The 22,533-nt window shown below is 44.4% G+C and overlaps 1 protein-coding gene across 2 annotated transcripts in view; it reads left to right on the plus strand.

The window, feature by feature from the left end:
• The window catches only part of LOC138296869 (zinc finger protein 502-like), a 68,154-nt gene that overhangs the window by 19,208 nt on the left and 26,413 nt on the right, over positions 1-22,533 (plus strand). For both annotated transcript variants that reach the window (XM_069236357.1, XM_069236358.1), the window contains exon 2: positions 4,208-4,309. The gene's annotated coding sequence lies outside the window, so the exon portion shown is untranslated. The remainder of the gene's footprint in view (positions 1-4,207; positions 4,310-22,533) is intronic.

Consider the following 22,533-nt stretch of genomic DNA (forward strand, 5'->3'; position numbering starts at 1 on the left):
ATCTGATCAGCATCTATAAGGCACAGTCTTCATTCATTTTATGTGATGGGCTGTTTCTGTTGTTGTTAAACTCAATAAAAAGAATAATAATACAAAATGATATGTGAAAATTGGGTTTCAGAAAACATGTTTATCATTGCATATCACCAAGTAAAGTGTTTTCATTTGTTTTCATCCTATTAAATTATTTTTTCATCACACAGAATTACAAAAAATAGGCATTTACAGCTACTCGCATATATTTTGAAATATTTATACAGTTGACTTAGTTATTTAAATTTTGTGTGTTAGGAAAAACCTGACTACCTACATCCTTTCATTTCACACTTTTTTACAGCAGGTCAGACAGTTCACCTTACAGAATCCCAGAACTCTGCAGTCAGAAGGAAAAAAGACAAACCGACTTTGACCTCTGCCTCGGACCACAGAGAAAATGTGACAAGAACAAGATTTAAAGATGCCCTTATTGCTTCTTCACTTTCTGACTGTTGTTCTTTGTCAACTCACCAGAAGAGGCGAGTAGGACCTAAAAGTAGCTCGACCTGTACTTTCCAGGGAACATAAGTGGAGTGCTACTGAGCGAAAGGCTTTTGCTGTAGTCTGGGCACCAATGACGCTGAGACCATACCTGTTTGGGACTCCCTTACGGATTCACACAGACCACAGGCCCCTCAGATGGCTCATGCTGATGAGGGGTGACAATCCCAAATTGTTGAAGTGGTCCTTCTCCCAACAGGAAATGGATTTTAAGGTGGAACACCGCCCTACAGCTGACTATGCCAGTGCTGATGGTCTTTCCAGGTTCTTTCGCCTTAGTGATGAGAACTCCCATGAGGGGGTGTAGTTCTCCCATCTTTCAGCTGGGGGTAGGCGAAAACGTGACAGGATTGGTGTGGCTTTCCGACACATTTTGTCTTCACCCCTCCTGTTTTGCTGAATTTGTGTTAGTTGGCTTCGGGACTCTGCACACTTTACCACTACTAACCAGTGCTAAAGTGCTTGCACTCACTCCTAAGCATGGTAAAACTAGCTTTCACCCAATTGGCACACAGTATATGGTACTACCAATATCTAGGGCTTGTAAATTAAATGCTACCAGTGGGCCTACAACACTCATTGTGCCACCCACTTAAGTAGCCCTTCAAAACATGTCTCAGGTCTGCGATTGCAGCCTATGTGCATTTTTAAACTCCATTTCAACCTGGCTAAATGAACCTCTTTCCAGGCCTAAACATTCCTTTTTAATACATGTCAAACCCTATGTTGGGCCCTAAATAGCCCATTGGGCAGCGTACAGTGCATAAAAAAAAGTTGGCCAGGTACCTTAAGGTGTATATTTTCTGGTAATAAACACCCCTAAATTCGCTTTTCAGTACTGTAAGCCCTACCTTTCCCGTAGGAAAACATAGGGCTGTCTTATTACATTTAATAAGTGATAACTTTTGATTGGGAACGCGTAAGGATGCCATAATTACACTTGAATTTAATTATAATTTAAAACCCTCTTTTGTGGTAAAGTCAGACTTTAAGTCATAAATCTGAAAATGACACTTTTACAAAGCTGCCATTTTCTTGTCCTAGACATTGGGTGCCTGTATGCTGGGTCACATGACTAGAAGTAGTTGGCTTTTGTGTATTCTTCACCGACTTTGATACAAATAGAGACTAGGTGTTGTCACGATAGTCCATCTTGTCAGATTGGTAGGAGCAAAGCTGTCACCTACCACACTTGCACTTCAAAGGGACTATCTCATCATACTCAAAAAGGGCTTCACACTAATCTATTGTCACCGCAGCCCCCTTGGAGCCACGGCATGTAAAGGGAGGTCAATCCAGAAGCAGATTGAATTGGGAGGGAGCAGTCCAGAAGTTTCTGCCACATTTAAATATCGGACCTTCAGACCAACTCTTCAGTACCCTCCTGGATCTGTGGATACTACAGAAGGACCTCCTGGCTGTCAGAAGACTGTCCTGCTTGAGGGCTTCCCTGCTGTCTGAGAAGGAAGACTGAACCTGCTCCATTCATTCCAGGCTACCTGAGTAACTCCAAGGGTCAAGTTGACTGACCTATGTTCTGAGCTGCAGGGACACAACAGGCTCCTGACCAGCGGCTTGATTGGAACTATTGCAGCATGACCCATCCTGACACAACTCCTCACATTGGGAGCACCCGACTGGTGGCTTTCTCAGAAGCGATGCAGCACAACACATCTCAACGCAAATCCTTGCATCTCCAGCACCCAACTGGTGGCTTAATTGGAACAGATGCAGTGACCCCTCTTCGATGTCAGACTACACATCGCAGTTCCAGGAGGTTTGTGCTAGAAGTATGGGCAAATGGAGGGAAATGCCTCGAGGGCACAGCCATCCATAGCAGCTCCTGATTGATGGCTCCACCAGCACCGGCCCAGCAAGATGCATCTTGAAGCATGTATCCGCAGCGCAGCACCGGACCTGTGACTGCATCGAACCGATGCAGCTCAATGCATCTGGACACCAGCATCGCAGCTCCTGACCAGCGTGTCCGACAGCACCAACTCAGTGCAATGCATCTAAATGAGTACTGTGTATTGTAGCTTCTTTGGTATTTCCCCATAAATACTTTCACCATTGGGGACTAATAAGCATAGTAGAATGCATTATTTTTTTGGGGTGCCATATTAGCCTCATCTAGGTTTGAATCATCATCTCATTTCAGGTTCCCTTGATGACGCCAGAAGTCCTTGTGCAGAATTAATAGTGAAGGCCAGTGCACACATGTTGAATGCAAACATGCATTAGTTCTAAGTACTCGCTTCATCGGAGATTAACTGGACTGGCCCTAAAGCCTTTTTCTCCACACTAGGTACTCAAAAGTTCCATTAAAGTGTCAGAAGAAATGTTTCACTAAAATGATATATTCCAATGTGCACAGAAAACTGCTCTGATCCACTATAAAATGCAATAAATATATTGTGACTTTTATGTGTGTCTGCGGTGCCTAAAAGATGAGTTGCTTATTATTAAACACACTCATAGCTCACTTTGTAAAAAATAAATAAAAAATAAAAATAAAACACTTAACTGACACTAGTTTGTTCTGTAATTTGACATTAAGCAAAAGGTGTGTCTAAATGTGTGCATGGTAATTACGAATTCTTCAGTTGAACGATAATTAACATCGGTCACTTACCTGACACACATGTTTGTGTCTCACGCTTACCTAGAGCACTGTCGGCATTCTATGCGTCATCCTTAATGAGGCATGTTCCAGACTTACTGGGCCTTTGCAATGCGCACCGAAGGCTCAGGCTATGATCTCAGTGTTAGTCAACATTCCCTGGAGATTAGTGTTCTAGGTTAGTTTTAAAATTCTACAGATATGAGAGCTCTTTGTGGCTTGTGTCATGAGTTGTTTGCAATTTCACCCAAACAAACTTCCTCCCTTGATTTGTTATGTACACGTTTAACTAAAGGCTCAATTATGTATAGTGCGTTGTTGCTGGACCACACGGATAAGGCAAAAACTCAAATAATATGCTACTGTTTTTGCAAACAATTGTGCAAATCGTTTCCAGGTCTTGCTTGTGGATCACTCGTTGCCAAAATTTGTAGCGTCAATATAAATTCTCAGGAGTGAACTTGTACTTGAAGGTTTATACCTCACAACCAGGGTGTCATCCTCATAACCATCTGACCTCTAAGATTCCATAGATAATACCTAGAGTCTACATTCTTGAAGGAGACAACTTAAGGTGGAACATAAAGCAAAGCTGAGTGACCTATGGGTTGCTGAGCTAACCATAAAGGGTGAATTTCTGTGATGCAGAAATCTTAGAGTTAAATTAATGGGCAGTAGGTTTATTCAGACAGATGTAGTAATGTGATCCTTTTCAGTTTACTTTTACATTGTATATGAATCATTCTAATGTTCTTAAGTTTCCAGATGACAACAGCATATTAATCGAAATGTTTCTAAACTCCGTACACATTCTTGGTGTTGTTACACAATATTTGTGTTCCAAATGTTCTTTAGTCAAGCCATGAATTAAAAGCTTTTGTCCCAAATCTTATTTAATCTTTTGTTTTCTTTCTTTAAAATTGCTGTCTTGATTTAAGCAAGAGAAGGTCAAATAGTATTTAACAAGATATCTGTTGAAATGCCTATAGGCTTTGATCTTTTAGTTTGCTAAATAAAACCTATCTTCTTGCTCTGATTGATTTTTAGGAGTTTTCAACAAGAACACAGACATCAGATTCCACAAAGATACTGGGCCTGAGTGTGACAACTGGAGTTTCCTGAGTGTCATTGAAATCCACTTGTGTTCAGGTAACTGTTAACTTAGCAAATCAAGAAGTTTCGCAAAATTGCAGCACACTTGACTACCTGGATAAAAATTTTAAAGCTAAGTATATAATTGTAACCATGCCAAGTAGCCACCAAATTTCGCTGGTGTTGTTGAATCCATTGAGATCTCCTTTCATTCTACAACCAATGGAAACCCAAGGTGGAGAAGAGACTCAATCATGGTGTTTGGGTCTGGGCCTGCAAGGAACGTTATGCAATATAAAGCAGGGAATGGAACTGTGGCAGCATCACCTAGTCTGGATAAGGGATGCTTGACATCGGTGTGCTAACAATGCAGGTTCCAGGATGATTACATGCTGTTTGCATGTATCAGCATACTAAGTTTTACATTTTGGCCATGCAAGTGCTTCTTCACTTCAACCTACAAATCTCTGTCAGTGTTAGATTTTTTGTAACTTTTTTCCATGAGGATTGGCCAAGCAGTGAATACAAGGGGGTGTAAAAAATTATGTTACTTGAATTAATTTCTAAAGTCAGACTTTTGTTAGCCAAGATAATTGCTGTATTGAACTGCCTGCTGGCAGTCAACCCATGCAATATCAATCGGGTACAAATCAATAAGGGCAATCAGTAAGTAGCAACACATCAATCAATCAATCAGGGATTTGTAAAGCGCACTACTCACCCGGTGGGTCTCAAGGTGCTGGGGTGGGAGCTACTGGTCGAAAAGCCAAGTCTTGAGGTGTTTCCTGAAAGATGAAAGGTCCTTGGTCAGGCGGAGGTGGAGTGGTAGGGAGTTCCAGGTCTTTGCGGCAAGGTGGGAGAATGATCTTCCTCCGGCAGTCGTGCAGCAGATGCGAGGAATGTAGGCGAGGGCGTGGTTGGCGGAGCGAAGGTTGCGGGTGGGGGTGTGAAAGGTGAGTGTGTCGTTGAGGTATGTGGGACCTGTGTTGTGGAGGGCCTTGGGTGTGTGGATGAGGATTTTGAAGGTGATCTTCTTTGAAACTGGTAGCCAATGTAGGTCTCTGAGGTGGGGTGAGATGTGGTCGCAACGTGGGATGTCCAGAATGAGGCGGGTGGAAGCGTTCTGGATTCTTTACAGTTTTGTTTGGAGTTTGTTTATTATTCCTGCATATAGGGTGTTTCCTTAATACAATCGGCTACTGACCAAGGCGTGGGTGACGGTTTTCCTAGTTCCGATGGGAATCCATTTGAAGATTCTGCGGAGCCTTGCTCTGCCATTCTTGGTATCTCTGTTTGTTGTGACTGTGCCCTCCCACTGTTTCTGATTTTATCCCTCCTGTAGCCTCTTACCTTCTGTTGCTCTTTTGTGCATTATTTCTTGTACTTTCAGCTTTTCCCACTGTTTCCACCTCGCCGGGCCATCTAGACCCTTGTGCGATTCCCCCTGCTCTGTTTACTCCCCGCCCCTCCCGCCCCCATTCACTCTTCCGTTCCCGTCCGCATCCCAGCTGCCCCTCCCTCCCACCTCCCCCTCTTAATGGCGGTCGCTGTGCGGCCGCGCTGCTGGCGCGCCGGAGGCGCACCAGAGGCAAGCCCGTCTGCGCCCGGACCGCGCCCAGCGCCAGTCCCCCTGGCCCTGCCAGCCAAAAGCCCCCCAGACTACACTACCACCCCCACTCTCTCCTCTCCCTCAACCCCGGAGTCCACCCCAACTGCTTCCAAACCACCCTCACACATACACAAGGACCCTTCTCCTGCCGCACCTGCCTATTCTCCTGCTCCACCCCCAACGCACCCCACCCCAACACCAAACACTACAGCCCCCACACAACAACCCCTGCACCTACCAACACACCCCACAACCTACACAAGCCCCACGCCAAGGCCACCTCCACTTTCAACAACACCACAAACATCCATGCAAACACTATCACACACCACAACAACCACACCACCCGCAACCACCTCTACTGCCTACTACTGAACACCCGGTCCCTACACAAACATGCCATAGAACTCTGGGACCTCATCACATCACACTCACCCGACATCGTCTTCCTCACTGAAACATGGACAAACCCCACATCCGAGCCAGACATAGCCATAGCCACCCCGGAAGGCTACAAACTCCAACGCAGAGACCGCCCCAACAAACCAGGAGGCGGCATCGCCATCCTTCACAGAGACACCCTCAAGGTCACCACCAACACTCTCGACACCCTCAACAACGCAGAACACATGCACTTCCTCATCCACGTCAACAACAACACCACCACCCTCAGAGGGACACTCATATACAGACCCCCGGGACCACGCCCCCCATTCTGTGACACCATTGCGGACACCATCAGCACACACGCTCTCACCTCCACAGACTACATACTCCTCGGCAACTTCAACTTCCACCTAGAAAACCCTCACGATCACAACTCCTCTTCCCTCCTAGACAACCTTTCAAACAACTGGTCACAGCCCCCACCCACTCAGCCGGACACACACTTGACGCAATTTTCACCTCAAGCCAACACGTCACCTACACCCACACCACCAAACTCCAATGGACGGATCACCAATGCGTCCACTTCTCCTACAACAAACCCCCCAAACACCACCACCATCACACCACCCCCTACCGCATGTGGGACAAGATCCCCACGGAGCGCCTAATCTACCAACTGACACAAACCCCCCCCCCCCCCAACATAACCGACCCCAACACCGCCGCTCACAACCTCAACGAATGGATCACCACCTGTGCCGACAATCTCGCGCCCCTCAGAAAAAACATCACCACCAGCAATATCAAGAACGCACCATGGTTCACCACTGAACTCCACGAATCCAAACGCAAATGCCGCAAAGCAGAGAAAATCTGGAGACAAGAACCCACCACCACTAACTTAACCACCCTCTAAACCATCACACGCATCCACCACCAACTCATACGCACCGCCAAAAGAGCACACTACAAGGAACGCATTGACAACAACTCCCATAGTAGCAAGGAACTCTTTACCATCATCAAGGAGCTCTCCAAACCCAAGGCCAGCAACCTAGACCCCACGCACACACAAACCCTCTGCGACTCCCTCTCAGATCCCTTCCACCGCAAAATACTAGACATATACAACAGCTTCACACCACACACAACACGCACCCCCCAAACACAAACCCACCACACACACCCCACAACCTACCCACCACCTGGGCCCCCACCACCGATGAAGAAACTGAAACCACTATGAACTCCATTCACTCTGGTAACCCTTCCGACCCATGCCCCCACCGTATATACAACAGAGCCAGCCCCGCCATCGCCCCCATACTCCGAGCCACAATCAACAGCTCTTTCGAAACTGCCACCTTCCCAGACCTTTGGAAACACGCGGAAGTCACGGCGCTCCTAAAAAAAAAAAACTAAAAAAAAAAAAGCCGACCCAGACGACCTCTCCAACTACCGCCCCATCTCCCTCCTCCCATTCCCAGCCAAGGTTACGGAAAAAATAGTCAACTCCCGCCTATCCCACTTCCTCGAGACAAACAACACACTCGACCCTTCCCAATCTGGGTTCCGCAAGAACCACAGCACAGAAACCACTCTCATAGCATGCACCGACGAAATCAGATCCAGACTCGACATGGGCGAAACCATAGCACTCATACTTCTGGATCTCTCCGCAGCCTTTGACACCGTCTGCCACCACACACTCAGCACACGCCTTCACGATGCAGGGATAAGACACAAAGCCCTGGATTGGCTCACCTCCTTCCTCACCAACAGAACCCAAAAAGTCCAAATCCCCCCCCCTCCAATCTCCCGCCACCAAAATCACCTGCGGAGTCCCCCAAGGCTCCTCCCTCAGTCCCACACTATTTAACATCTACATGACCCCACTAGCCAACATCATCAAACCCCACGGAATCACCATCCTCTCATACACTGATACCACTCAACTCATCCTCTCCCTCACCCGCAACCCCAACACCGCCAAATCCAACCTCCACAATGCACTCCTCGACACCGCCACATGGATGCCAGCCAACCACCTAAAACTCAACTCCAACAAAACCGAAATAATCCTCTTTGGCCCACACAAAAACACTTCGGACCCCTCATGGTGGCCCACCACGCTAGGCCCCGCACCCACCCCCGCCCCCGCCAACCACGCACGCAACCTCGGCATCATCCTGGACTCCTCCCTCTCGATGACCCAACAAATCAACGCCCTCACCTCCTGATGCTTCAACACACTCCGTATACTGAAAAAAACATTCAAGTGGATCCCCACAGAGACCAGAAAGACAGTCACTCACGCACTCATCAGCAGCAGACTTGAAACGCCCTCTACGCTGGCACCACACTAAAACTCAAGCGCAAACTACAGCGTAGCCATAACTCAGCGGCACAACTCATCCTCGACCTCCCCCGACACAAACACATCTCACCACACCTCAAATCCCTCCACTGGCTCCCCATAGACAAAAGGATCACCTTTAAGATCCTCATCCAACACCGGCCCTGCCTACCTTAACGAAAGAGTGACCTTCCACACGCCACCTTCGCTCAGCCGACCTCTCTCTCGCCTCTGTCCCCCGCATCAAACACACCACCACCGGAGGCAGATCCTTCTCCTACCTTGCCCCCAAAGCCTGGAACACCCTCCCCAAGACCCAAAACCTACTACTTTTCAGGAAGAGTCTCAAGACCTGGCTTTTCGAACAGTGATCCACCCAGCCCATACCCCTCTCCCACCCCCCAGCGCCTTGAGACCCTCACAGGTGAGTAGCGCGCTTTATAAATCTCTTTGATTGATTGATTGTTGTAGCAGGAAGAGGAGATGGCATTTACCTGCTGAGTCATGCTGAGTGTCGAATCCAAGATGAAGCCCAAGTTGCGTGCGCGTGGGTGGTGGGTGAGGGTGCAGATCCTAGGGAGGTTGGCCACCAGGAGTCGTTCCAGGCTGAGGGTTTGGTGCCGAAGATGAGTAGTTCTGTCTTGTCTGTTTTCAGCCTGAGGTGCCTTGATTCCATCCAGCTGGCTATGGCGTGGAGTCCGTTGTGGAGGTTGTCCTTTGCAGTGGTGGGATTTTTGTGAGGGAGATGATGAGCTGAGTGTCGTCGGCTTAGGAGATTATGTTGATGTGGTGTGTTCGTGCAATGTTGCCGAGGGGGGCCATGTATACGTTGAAAAGTGTGGGCCTGAGTGAAGATCCTTGAGGGACGCCACAGGTGATATTGGAGGCTTTTGATAGGAAAGGCGGGAGGTGAACTCTTTGAGTCCTGTCCGTGAGAAATGACGAGATCCAGTCCAGGGCTTTGTCGCGGATTCCAGCGTTGTGGAGGCGTGTGCGAAGAGTGTGATGGCATACCGTGTCAAAAGCTGCAGATAGATCTAGGAGGTCCACACGTAGCTGATACTGTATGACTTTGATAAAACGCTAGCACAAGCACGTTTATTGGCAATGATGGCTAATCCGTAGCATAACAGTTACATTTATATCTGTAGTGCAGTGCCACGACAACAGCAGCATAAGAAAGAAAGCCTTGAATCACCCACAATGCAGTAAATCAAAATCACAATTATTTTGTAAATCAAGATAGAGCAGGAGAATCTGGCCCTTCTCCCCTGATAACTTAACTTAGTAGCTGTCTCTCTCTCTTGGAATGGTACAACAGGGGTACCGACTCTAGATGCGACAGCAGATCTTCATGACTTTGCCTGTGAGCTTTACCTTGGCATCTGCACCCCTCCTTTTTATACACTAAAAGCTACACGTTCCTTTCCCATACTAGTGGTTCTCATGATGTTACTAGTGTTTTTGTTAACAGAGGATCCTCTCGAGGCACATGCCTCAGCTTGGTAGATAGTTGCATCTCCTAGAATGGCAAAAATAAGTGTCACAAGATCATCTGCTATCTCAGCATGGTACATGAGTTTACTGCATGCTTTTTCACTCATCAACCCTTTTACGTTACGAGTTCTTCTGTACATTATTCTCTATATCATGTACACTCCACCCCGTTTAAAACCGAATCATTTGATTTTATTCACAGGCAGATTACTATGGAGTACAATAAACATTGCATTACATGTTTTCTGTCTAACATACTACTGTCTGGTGAATACATATAGTTTCCATATTTATAATACATGTATGCATGGCTTGTTTGCATTCTATCCTATATCTAGCTACAGAGTAATTGCCCGAGTTGCTAGCTGTGCGCTTCTCGGCTACATAATACATGAACGCAGGCGGTATGGAACCTTGAGCCTCCAATGCCCACTTCTGCATGGTGGCCACCACCATATGCCCTGGCAGAATGATCTCCTCTTTGTAGCACTCATGCTGCTTACAGTGATACGTTAAAGATGGAAAAAACAAAACAAAATATAGAACTTTCATGCCATGTTCATGATATATTTCAGCACCTGCACCCTTGCGGGCATTTCTTTTGGCTCTACTAGTCCAAACGTATGGCAGATTTGTTGTCGCATCACCTTGCAAGTCATCACTTTGACCACCATCCATTTGTGTCCAGGTACCGGCACACTGCAGAGTGAAACCACCCTTTCATTATCTAGGATGTTGGGTGCTCGCAATGCACAAGAGACATGGAGATCATAAGTGATGTTCTCATAAGCACTTGTCTGTACCCATATGGCTCCCACGGTTGCAAACATCAGGGTGAGCTACAACTATATCTGTAGCATAGATTCCCCAACACCCCCTTTCACAATCGCAGAGTGAGTCTCGTTGAAAGTATAAATTCAGGCACATTACAATTTTTCAGTAGCACAGCTTATGTACTTCCTAATTTAGGGCCTTATTATGACTCCAGCGGACGGAAAAGCCCGTCGGTCTAAGTCTCGATGGGTAGGTTTCCGCCAGTGTGGCACCCTCCCTGTCAGGCCCATTATGAGTTTTCCCACTGGGCCATCGGGAAACAGCCTACATCATTGTCTCTAGCTCGTAATAGAGCAAAGCAGACGGTGAACATTGAGATGGGGCTGGCCAGGGGGGCCCTGCACTGCCCATGCCAAGCTCCAGCTCTTTCCTCTATTTGTGGGTTTTGTGCTTTCTCACAGATCATCTGTGCAACTCTGTAATGTGTTTTAAATGATACACAGTATCTCCCTAATTTAGTAGTACCACTTTGACTTCCCCTCTGTAATCTGGATAAGTCATTCCTTCCAAGACTGATATTCCTTTGATGACTAAGCTAGACCTTCGGACAATCCTGCCATGTGTTCCCACTGACACTTTCACATTTACTCCCAAGGGTATCACCTTTGTCTGCCATGTTTCAGTTTCAACTTTTCTGAGTGCAAATGGGTCTAATCCTAAAATGCCAGGACTGGCTTGTAATGGAAGTCTGGCTCGGTGGTTTGTTTTCCAAATAATCATGGTCTAGGCTCAGCGTCCCATCTAGTCATTGGAATAAATGGAGTCTGTTGCCCTACTGGCCTATTGTTTAAACCAAACAATGCCCTGTTTAGGTTGTTACTCCATCCTTTCAAGTTCTGATGTGCTGATAACTTCCTCAACTGCCCCTTCAGCAAACTATTACATCTCTCAATAATTCCTACTACTTGTGGGTAATAACTTATGTGTAACTCCCATCAAGCCCCATATTTCTGAGTCCAAACCAGTACAGCTTTCCCTGAAAAATGTGTACTTCTGTCTGTCTGGATTTCTTAAGGCCTCACATAGTGTCTGATTAGATAATCTAGCCCCTGCAAAGTAGATTTTTGGTCGGCGGCAGACTTACAGGGCAAGCCCAGCAGGAGGCCATAATAAGTGTCCATCATAGTCAATACACAGCTGTTTCCTGCTTCCTGTGACAGGGGTCCAATATGTGGCAGCTGCAGATCCTCTTTTAAAATGGCCGCTTGGTCTCTTGTGCGAGGGCATTTGTCTGATCTGGTTACACATAGGGCACTCCTTCACTGCTTTTTGCACTTGCTCCTTGGAGTCGAGGATTTGTCGTTGTGCCCATGCATTACTGCCATTCTCTCTCAGATGCCCTAAATTGTGTGAGCCCAGCTTGCTAGAGCCACTTCACGTCTCCATTGATTACTACCGGTGGAACTTTGGTCATTTGAACCACTTCATTGTTCAACAGAGATGGAAGGGAGGTGTCTGAGGTAGTGGGCATCAACATGATTTGACACTCTTGCCCTTCCTTCCACATCTCTTCCTACAGCTGCTCACCACCCCAGATAGAGGTGCTTTTGATTTTCCACACATCTCTGTGCCAGGTCGGTGCCCAGCTCACAAGTCCTTGATAAGTGCCATAACTGTCGGTTTATATGAAAGTTTTCTCCAACCAGAGCTTGCTCAACATCTCACTTTGAGTGTAATTCCTCACTGAGCGGGTATTCTGCACTTGGCCCCCCCCCCCCCCCCAGCCCATTTCTTTTGATTTGTTTTGCACCAGTGGGTAAGCATCCAGAGCCTCTTCACTTTCACCTATATCCCCTCCTAATTCTGCCAGACATACCCCAACCTCATCATCCCAGTCCCACTCATCACTGTCACAGACTGACCTATTCCATGTACTGAGATTCCAATCCTACCGTACTAATACCCTTGTGTGCCCCGCTGAGGGTGCCCTGGGCTAATGTGGTGCACCTTGCCTCCATCTTATCTCCTCGGGCTACTGGATTTTCATAATAATTATTATTATTATAATTTTTTATAATAAGCTGTCTCTCCTGCAAGGCAGCTACCTCATACAGCAACTTCCTTATCTCATGAATTAAGTTTTGCTTGTGCACCGTGCGCAACGCAGACAGGAAAAGACAATCCACTTGCCCAGCTGAATTCTGCTCCAGCTCCCACCCTTTTAGCTTCATCCCCTCTGTAGCATCTTCCACTAAAAAAGAAGTCACTTTTTTTTTTCACCACTTTCCCTAAAACCGGCGCCATCTACCTTTTTAGGCTTCAGACAACGAGTCTGTCGACAAACACCCAGTAATTGATCTGGTCACTGCCCCCTCTGACCTTCTCCATCTGCTTCATCTCTTTTGCATCCTCACAGAGGCATTATTGATTTGTACTCCACCTCTGGTATTAATTGCGTTGGGCTCGCTGCTGGCAACAAACCCTAGCATACCATTCAGGTACGTATCAGTAAGGACATTCAGCAAGGAGCAGCACATGTAGCTGGTACAAAATGACTTCAATAATATACTAGCACAAGCACATATCTTGGCAATGATGGCTAACACTAGCAGAACAGTTACATGTACAGGCCTCGAAAAATCATAAAGATGTTACCAGACTTGCATGTCTAGTGACTTAAATAATCTACTCGACCCAACTGTAATGTTCTTGACCCATAAACTGGTTTCAGATGATGTAATCCTAGGCAAATATTTTAATTCACTGAGCCACCATTTTCTTCATTATCAAATACGATGGCACCTTTAAATATGTTACTGCAACATGTCGGCTGTACAAAAAAACTTGTATTTAATAAAATAAATGTTTGCTCCATATAAAATACAAATCTAGCTGCATATAGGATACACATGACCCCTGACTTGACTCTTAGTCAGGGCCACTGGGATTATGCAATTGTGCGTCTGCGGCGATTTTCACATAATTATAATTTTGCCACATAATCCATCATCTGCTGAATAATCTGCAGATTTTAACAGAAAGAAATGTGTTTCTAGTTCAAACGGTTCAAAAGTTACTAAATATGTGATGACATGTTGCAGCGCAGTGAAAGGCCCTTTGGTAAGCTGGACTGGTCATCGTTCTGTTGCTTATTGCTATATTTGGTTGTTGTTAAATTGGTACTAATGAGGTGCTCCCAATGCCCAGAGAGAGTTAGCAAGTTTAAAAATGACAAAATAATGAAGTAATATTATTGCAAGATGTGCTGCATTATGCCGCACTATTTGAGTTTCCTTGCCACATAATTTACTCAACCCAGATGCATAATGTTAACCTCTTCTACTGCATAATTGGCCCTGCTCTTAGTTCTTTAACAGCATTGTCATTGGGTGGGGCAAGAATGTTTCTCTAATGATGGTTCAAACCTAGCACTTTTAATAAATATGTAACTAAAACATGAAGTCGTAGTGTACTGTCATTTCCTTTCAGCACACTTCGGGCCTGATTACAACTTCGGAGGAGGTGTTAATCCGTCCCAAAAGTGACGGTAAAGTGACGGATATACCACCAGCTGTATTACGAGTCCATTATATCCTATGGAACTCGTAATACGGCTAGTGGTATATCCGTCACATTTGGGACGGATTAACACCTTCTCCAAAGTTGTAATCAGGCCCTTAATGTTGAAATAGCCACAAACTTTCCAAGTGACATGCGGTTTGACTGATAAAACTATTCAGTGTACAAACAGTAATGTTTGGAAAATGAGTTTCTGCAAACATGTCATTTGGACGTCACCAAGTAAAGTGTTCTGACTTGGTTTGCTCCTATTTAAATCTTTGCGTCACACTTCTGAATTACAAAAAAGTACATTTTGTAATTTTGGATATATTTTGAAATATTTGTACTATTTATTTAGAAGCTATTTCAATTTTGTTAGAAAAAAACTGACACCTTACACCCCTTTGTTTCACAATAATTGTCGCAGCTCACTTTACAAAATCATCTAACTGTAGTAAGAGGAAAACAAGTAAACACCGGTTGTTGCAGGACAAGCTAAGCATTTAGTAAAAAGATAAATTGACATTTGACCTCTGTCCTTGAACAGACAGCAATTGGCCCTGGCTTAATAGCAACAAGGGGCGAAACACGTGTTGGCTGTAACATCTTTGAACATTGGAAGCCGCTTTGTTCTTTAAATCAAAAGACTCTGTTAATCGGAGTATTACATCACTGAACATTGTAACCTACAGCCTACAATTAAAAACTGCTGAACTGGACTCTTATTTTGTATTGCACATTTAATGCTACAAACTAGAAGAAACTTTTTTGTGGGAGCTTACCATCTTTTCACATAGTGTGTAGAGGGCCCTGGGAGTGTGAGAAAACCCCAAAGTTGTGTAAAGTACCCCATCTCAGAGCCCAGGAAAGTAGAAGTAAAGTACTGCAAGTTTCCTCAGGACACACTACAAGTCGTGATATGAGTTATTGCAAGAACCAAGCAACAAATGGTGGATTCCTGGAACTGAAGACCTGTGAAGAGAGGATACCAAGTCCAGAAGTCGCAGAAGATTCCAGGAAGGACAGGAGCCCCTGCCAACCTAGAAGATGGTGCAAAAGAGGATTCTCCGGTTAGAAGAAGTCTGCAGAAGAGCACCAAAGAAGATGGCTGCGGGTTCCTGCGTTGTGCAGGAAATGTCCCACGTCGAGATGTTGGATGCAGGCTGTTTGCGTCGCTGGATTCGTCCAAGTTTGCGGTTTGCGTCAAAATGGCTCTGCCTGGACCCTGGAGGGACCTGGGGGCTTCAAATCAGACTGAGGAGGCAAAGGGGGCTCCCAACACTGGAGAGAGCCCACAGATGACCAGGCAGCACCCACGGGACGCCCAGGACACGGGGACAAAGAGGATGCAATATGCGGTTGGTACAGCACAACAAAAGAAGGTCCCACGCCGCCTGAGAACAAATCAGCGAGTTGTGCGTCGCAGGATGGAGTGCTGAGGACCTGGGCTACACTGTGCACGAAGGATTCTTGGATCCTTCGCCTCTTTATATAAAAAAGGAAAGTGTATGGTTTGTTTGACCAGAAATGAAACTTTCATAGTCATGAACTCAGTCAACAAAACTGTCAGACAGGGAAGCTCTCGTATTTTAGGAACTAACACCTAGTACTGTGATTAAATTATGCATTGTCTAGCTCAGAAATTCAGGAGGATTAAATATGCCCACACGTGTGCGGGCCAAGGCACAAGGCATAAATAAGTATGGTAATAGGTGTCCTATGAAGAAGGGTGTGCCAGTAACAAACACAAGTGCTTAAGTTCTAGCACACCAGAATCTAGATTTTTTTTTTTTTTTTTTAAAGCTACTCAAAAAATACTCTGAGGAGAATGAAGGCATGCCACCCCAAATACCTGACAGGTGAAAGCTGGGTCACTTTAGGAGCCCAGATCGCTAGACTCTGCAGTGAGTTTTTACAGGGCATTTAAAGGTGTCTGAGAAACCTAAACTAAGAGTAGATTTTCGAATGTAGTTGATGTAAGCTTGTCATTTATAAGCAGTTAATGTTACATGTAAAGTGGTCTATTACTAGCTAGTGAACAGGTGATGTACAGTAACATTAAATTAATATACCCTGCATTTGATGGCCAATGTACGTCTCTGAAAAGAAAAACATTTCTATTCACCTTATGAGGTGGAGAATACCAGTTTGGGTGTGTAGTGCCAACTTCCACCTAACCTGGGGTTGCTTCCAGAGCACGTTGGAGATTCACTTCTGCACTTGGAAGGGGAAATGCAAGTGGGAGGAGGACGGGGCTAGCTGCGAAGTGAGAACATCATCTGTTTCACTGTCAATCTCTACAAAATTCCATTTTAAATCATTGTAAATCATGTTATAAATGTCTGTGCTCATGTATGTTAATATTAGGGCAAGGTTTCTTGTTTTAGCAAACGTTCATGCAATTCTCTGCATCATGGAGTTAGTCAAGATTTTGGTTTAAGCATTAGTGTTTCCTTTAAAATCTTTTAATTATGTTTGCTGTTAACATATACACTGGTGAAGATGTTCCAACGGGGAATCCTCTCATACTTAAGAAGTGCAGCACAGAATATTGAGATGCTGATGTCTGTCACGATTGTTTGCCAGCCAGTGTGATGATCTGTAGCTGCTTTAATAAAAAATAATAATATAGCACTACATCCAACGTGATGCCCTGAGTGTTATCTCAGGTCTCGTAACTACAGTGGCAACAGACCGGCTCAGTCTCAACCCAAGCAACCTGTCCAAACCTTCCTCATATCTTGTGCTCACCTGTCCACCTTCTGCCGTGCCTGCATTTGAAGGTATGTCATCTTGGGAAGGAGAGAAATGTAAAGTGAAAATTGAAGTAGATACGTAAAAGGCCACTGGTATTTGCCCTGCTGCTCTATCTGCACCTGCTTCAGTTGACTCGCGGTCCCTGAGAGTGCCCCCAGTCTTCAGACTCCAATCCCTACAATCAGGAACTCGTATTGTCGGTGCATGAAGGAATTTAAAATATTTGTGGGAGTGTTCAAGACTGAAAGTGAAAAAGTTCTCTCTTTCTGCTCAGGTACCCTGTTAGCCCCAAATTAGATGCCTCATCTTTGAATTTGAAGAGCGTGGGAGGGATTCTTTTGACAAACTAAAATAAAGCCTAGTGCAGGCCTCGGAAAAAATCATTAAAATGTTACTAGACCTGCAGGTTGAGTAGCTTGAATAATCTACTTGACCTAACTGTAATGTTCTTGACTTGGAAACGGGACTCAAATTGTGTGATCCTAGGCAAATATAGTATTTTACAGTTGCCTTTTTCTTCATTCTCACATATGAGTGCACCTTCAAATATGTGAGTTCAGCATTTCTGCTTTAAAAAAAATCCTCTTTTGTCTGATTAAATACACTAAACGTTTTCTCCATGTATAATAAATCTAGCCCATAATATAGGGTACACAAGATCCACGCATGACTTGCATCTTAGTTTACTAATAGCTTTGCCATCAGGCAGGAGTGTTTCTCAGTTTGTGTAAACACTCACTTTTAATAAATACATTACTAAAACATGATGTGGTAGCACACTGTCATTTACAGACAGTAAATTTCCAAGACATGTCCAAAAACCTTCCCACTAACCTCCAGCTTTACTTATAAACCTTATAGTGTATTAACAATTATCTGTAAAAATTGGGTTTCAGAAAACATTTATTATTGGCACATCACCAAGTAAATTGTTGTGACTTTTTTCATCCTCTTAAAATATTTTTTTCAGCACACAGAAGTACACAAAGTGGTCTTTCACAGCTACTGAAATATATTTTGAAATGTTTGTAAAGTTAACTTAGTTATATAAATGTGTGTTAGGAAAATCCTCATACCAACAGCCTTTCATTTCACATAGGTTAGACAGTTCACCTTACAAAATCCTGGAACTCTGTAGTCACAAGGAAAAGTATTTGCATTGCAAGAAGCATACTGACTTTTGACCTCTGGCTCTGAAGACCGAGCAAATGTGACAAGAATAAGAGTTAAAGGCATCTTAATTTCTAATTCAGTTTCTGACTGAACAAACAGCAGTTCTTTGTCTACTCTCCAAAAATAGCTCGACCTGATAAAATAAAACTCGCTATAGCGAATGGTCTAGTAGTTTTTTCGAGCCCTCTAATGTCATATTTTCTATTAAAAGAAAATGCCGAACACTTGAGGTACATAATGTATTCCACCGTACAAAAGTCTGTCACACATCTAAAAGAACTTGTTCATTACTGTAATTTCTGAAACTTCAGCTGCGAAAAAGCCTTTCATTCTCAAACTGTTGTGGTTGTGAATCTATTCTTGCACTCAAAACTACTGCAACATTCTGGCAAGGTGCAAGACGTACTATGTATGGCAAGCACTACACACAGATAAATATGAAGATTAAAGCCAACAAGTCTGTAAAAATGTTGCCATGTAATTGATAAATCATTGAATAAAATCAAAGACCAGCGTCTCAAAGAAATTGAATCTAGAAGTACTTGCTACCCATGCTGTCACTTCCTCTTCAGTAAGGCACCTGCTGTGCTGCCTAAAGCATGTGTCATTTTTGTGGGACATATTTCAGAATTCACATTTTAAAATAAAATGGAAACCCTCTTCAATGAAAACTGAATCATCCCTCGGACAAACTCAAACACACACCTTAGTTTATGCACCATTGAGTCAGGGAAGTAGCTGCCTCCCTCAGTTTGTTTTCTGAATCATTATCACCTACAAGAGAGCTATCAAAAACAGCCAATGTTTTCTTGGGGGAAACATCTTCCTCGCTGATTATGAATACTGTTTAAACTGGTCTTGAACATCTGTATGGAAAGAGCACAAGTTATTTTTCTTGTGGACACAGGCCCCTCGGTGCACTGCCTTTGCCTCTCTGCTTAAGAAACATTTGACACCTGCGATCTTTACATATTTGCATATGGCTCTACAATGACAGTCACATCCTTACCTTGAACATGCGTACATACAGGCAGAGAAAATGTGGCTTTTTTTTTTTAAGGCATGTGAACTTTTTTACTTTGTCTAAGGCACTCACCATTATCAAAACCATCACGAATTGGTAACAATTTTCAGAAATCCAAAGGCAAAAAAACTCACAAGAATTGAAAGGTGAGGTCTCTTAGCTGCACAACTATCTATTTAGAATAATCCATCAACTGGGCAAAAACAGACCATCGGCTGTCTTTGTGTTGAGATTTCCACTTGCTTCTTGTGAGACTAAATCTTCTGTTGCAGAAGAATGTATTTGCTACATTATCAATTAAACATACTTGTGTGCTTCGAGTGAAAGAACTATCATAATATTTGACATAGTATAAACTAGATCTGGAATGTGCACATATGCTCGCCATGGCCTTTAGGCATGTACAGAATGAAATGGCAAAGCTTTGTACCAGGTTCATCCTCTGAGGGACGTGTGTTCATATTTCACTTCCAACAAAGTAAGGCCTGGCTTGGTAGGGCCACAAATGTGTGGTTGCTCCTACGCGCCTGTTATTTAGGCCTGGTTTCCTTCACTCAATGACCTTGTAGAAAAATGTAATGGAGGAATCATGCCTTCTTTTGTAACTGTCTTAATGTGGCTTGTCCCAGTCCTTAACTGAACTTCTGTTCACTTCAGGCGGACACCCTCTGTTCAGTCAGACTGGTGACAAGTTTGACACAGTCATTCTTCTAATTGTCATGCCTATTCCGCATCTGAAGGCACAGAAGTTTTAATTTCAACTGACATCATTGCGCAAGGGTGGCGCCTGTATACAGGTCTGCAGCGCCACTGCTGGAGGCCGCGCGAGGCCCCTGTGGAGTGCAGGTGTGACACCTACAGGCACCAGGGCGCCTGTATACAGGTCTGCAGCGCCACTTCTGGAGGCCGCGCGAGGCCCCTGTGGAGTGCAGGTGTGACACCTACAGGCACCAGGGCGCCTGTATACAGGTCTGCAGCGCCACTTCTGGAGGCCCCTGTGGAGTCTAGGTGTGACACCTGCAGGCACCAGGGGCAATCACTATGGAACAAAATTCCAGATTTAAGGCCTGATTTAGATGTCAGCAGACAGAATACTCTGTCACAAATGTGATGGATATCCCATCCACTGTATTAAAATCCCCATAGGATATACTGAGATCATAATATGGCGGGTGAGATATCCGTCACATTTGTGACAGAGTATTCAATCCGCCGACATCTAAATCAGGCTCTTAGTCTGGCACCTTGAGAAACTCAAAAGGTAAGACATCTGTGGTTAAATAGAGTACCCTCAGAAACAGCTTTACCAACAATAAATAACTTGTTTATCTTGAAAAATATTGAAATGCATATCTCTGGGGAGGTCAAACCCTTTAGTTCTAACAATAAATCTAGCTCGCTTCACCCTGACTTGCCTTGACTACCACCTTCCAGTTCCAGTTCAGTTCCATGCTTCTAAGTGGGGAAAACGTGTCCTCATAGGAGAGTCTTGCTGAAGGTTTTGTATCCTGATCATTGTTGTAGTTGAGAATACTTTTGGCATAGACTTTATGCAACACAAAAGGATGATGGACTGAGTGCTGAACAATGCAAACACTCATACCCAGGCACAGATCTGGGTTTAATCCATTGTTCTTTTGCTCACCATGCCACCCCAGTTTGGGCCCAGCCATATGCAAATCAGTCTTGACCCTGTTCCTCATGGGAACAGTCCAGCCCGAACTGCCAGGCCAGATCCTCTCTGGACCGGAAACAAGCATCTTAGGACCGGTTTCAGGGTATCGCCCTTCATCAGCCAGGCTAGCTTGAATCCAGTGGCACAGTGAGCACGGGACCCACGTCTGGGCATACCCTTCCCACTTAGGGCAACTTTAGCAACACAAAAGGATGATGGACGAAGACTCTATGCATACATGTTATCACCTTGGGTAAAGAGGCGATCATCAAAAATGTCTGTCTGGTTAAAAATTGGGGCAAATGTTTAGGAAGTCTAGTGTCTAGGTTGGAACTGTAAAACTTTTGTCATTTCACACACCATGTCCCATAGAATAATATTATGAGCCATGATGTGCCATATGATCCAAAGAAAAAAGACTGAGGGTTTTGTATTGCTAGAGTTCACATGTACAGATAAACAGCTGTTTCCAGAGCTGCTCTGTGTGGGCTTGAGGGAAAACACATCCAACTCCGATGTGATACATTCCCTAAAGGCACAGTACTCGGAGGTCATAGTTTTTGCTTTTGAGTTTACATTTATTTACTGGGGCAGGTATTTTTCTTTTTTCAGAAGCATTTTCTGTCTACTTTATCTTTTTCTTTTATTAGTGACTTTGTAATCCCTGCCTACACAAGCCTCAGTTAATATGTAGAGATGAGGAACTAAATATCTCAGCGCTTTGTGTAAGCAGTACCATCCCTACAATTGTACTTAACATTCTACTACAAATAAACATGGGGTCACCAACCGTTTCCATTATGAGAGATACTTTTGATCAATGAAAATTAATCTGGACTAGTAGCAGATTTTACCAATGACCACATCCCTTAACGACAAAGTAGTAACCACACAAACATTTCAGATGGACATACTAGCATGAATGTCCTAAAAGAGAAATTAAACATTTTTCTATCAAATACCTCTTCTGTTTTGGGCAAACAAACTTATTTTTCCATATTTCTTTTCTGTAAAAAAAAAAAAATTGTCGGAAAAATACCAGTTTTCATTTTTAGTAAATATATGTTCCCCAGACATCAGCTTGTCATTTTCATCGCACACAAACCCATATAAGTGCTTCCCTAGGAGAGAATCTTCTTAAAATGTCCAGGCTTTACCATTGCATGTCATGTATGCTCATCATAACACCAAGGATGGCTACCATATGTTAATAATGCTCACTATTGCATCAGAGGCACCACTGTGGCTGGACACCATAACAGCAAGGTTGGGAAGCTCACAACTGTCAGTCATGACCATTATTGTGCCAGGGTGGTCACCTGTGCTTTCCTCATAGCGTGTAACCTTCTTCTGTCACAGCACACTCAATACAAGATCTTAAATGGAACCAATCGGAGGAGTGTTCTGATTGCCACCTCCGTCGGGGGCAGCAGCATCGCTTCCCACTCAGTATCCTCCATATCTC

The sequence above is a fragment of the Pleurodeles waltl genome, chromosome 5 (assembly GCF_031143425.1).
Source record: "Pleurodeles waltl isolate 20211129_DDA chromosome 5, aPleWal1.hap1.20221129, whole genome shotgun sequence".
Classification (NCBI taxonomy): domain Eukaryota; kingdom Metazoa; phylum Chordata; class Amphibia; order Caudata; family Salamandridae; genus Pleurodeles; species Pleurodeles waltl.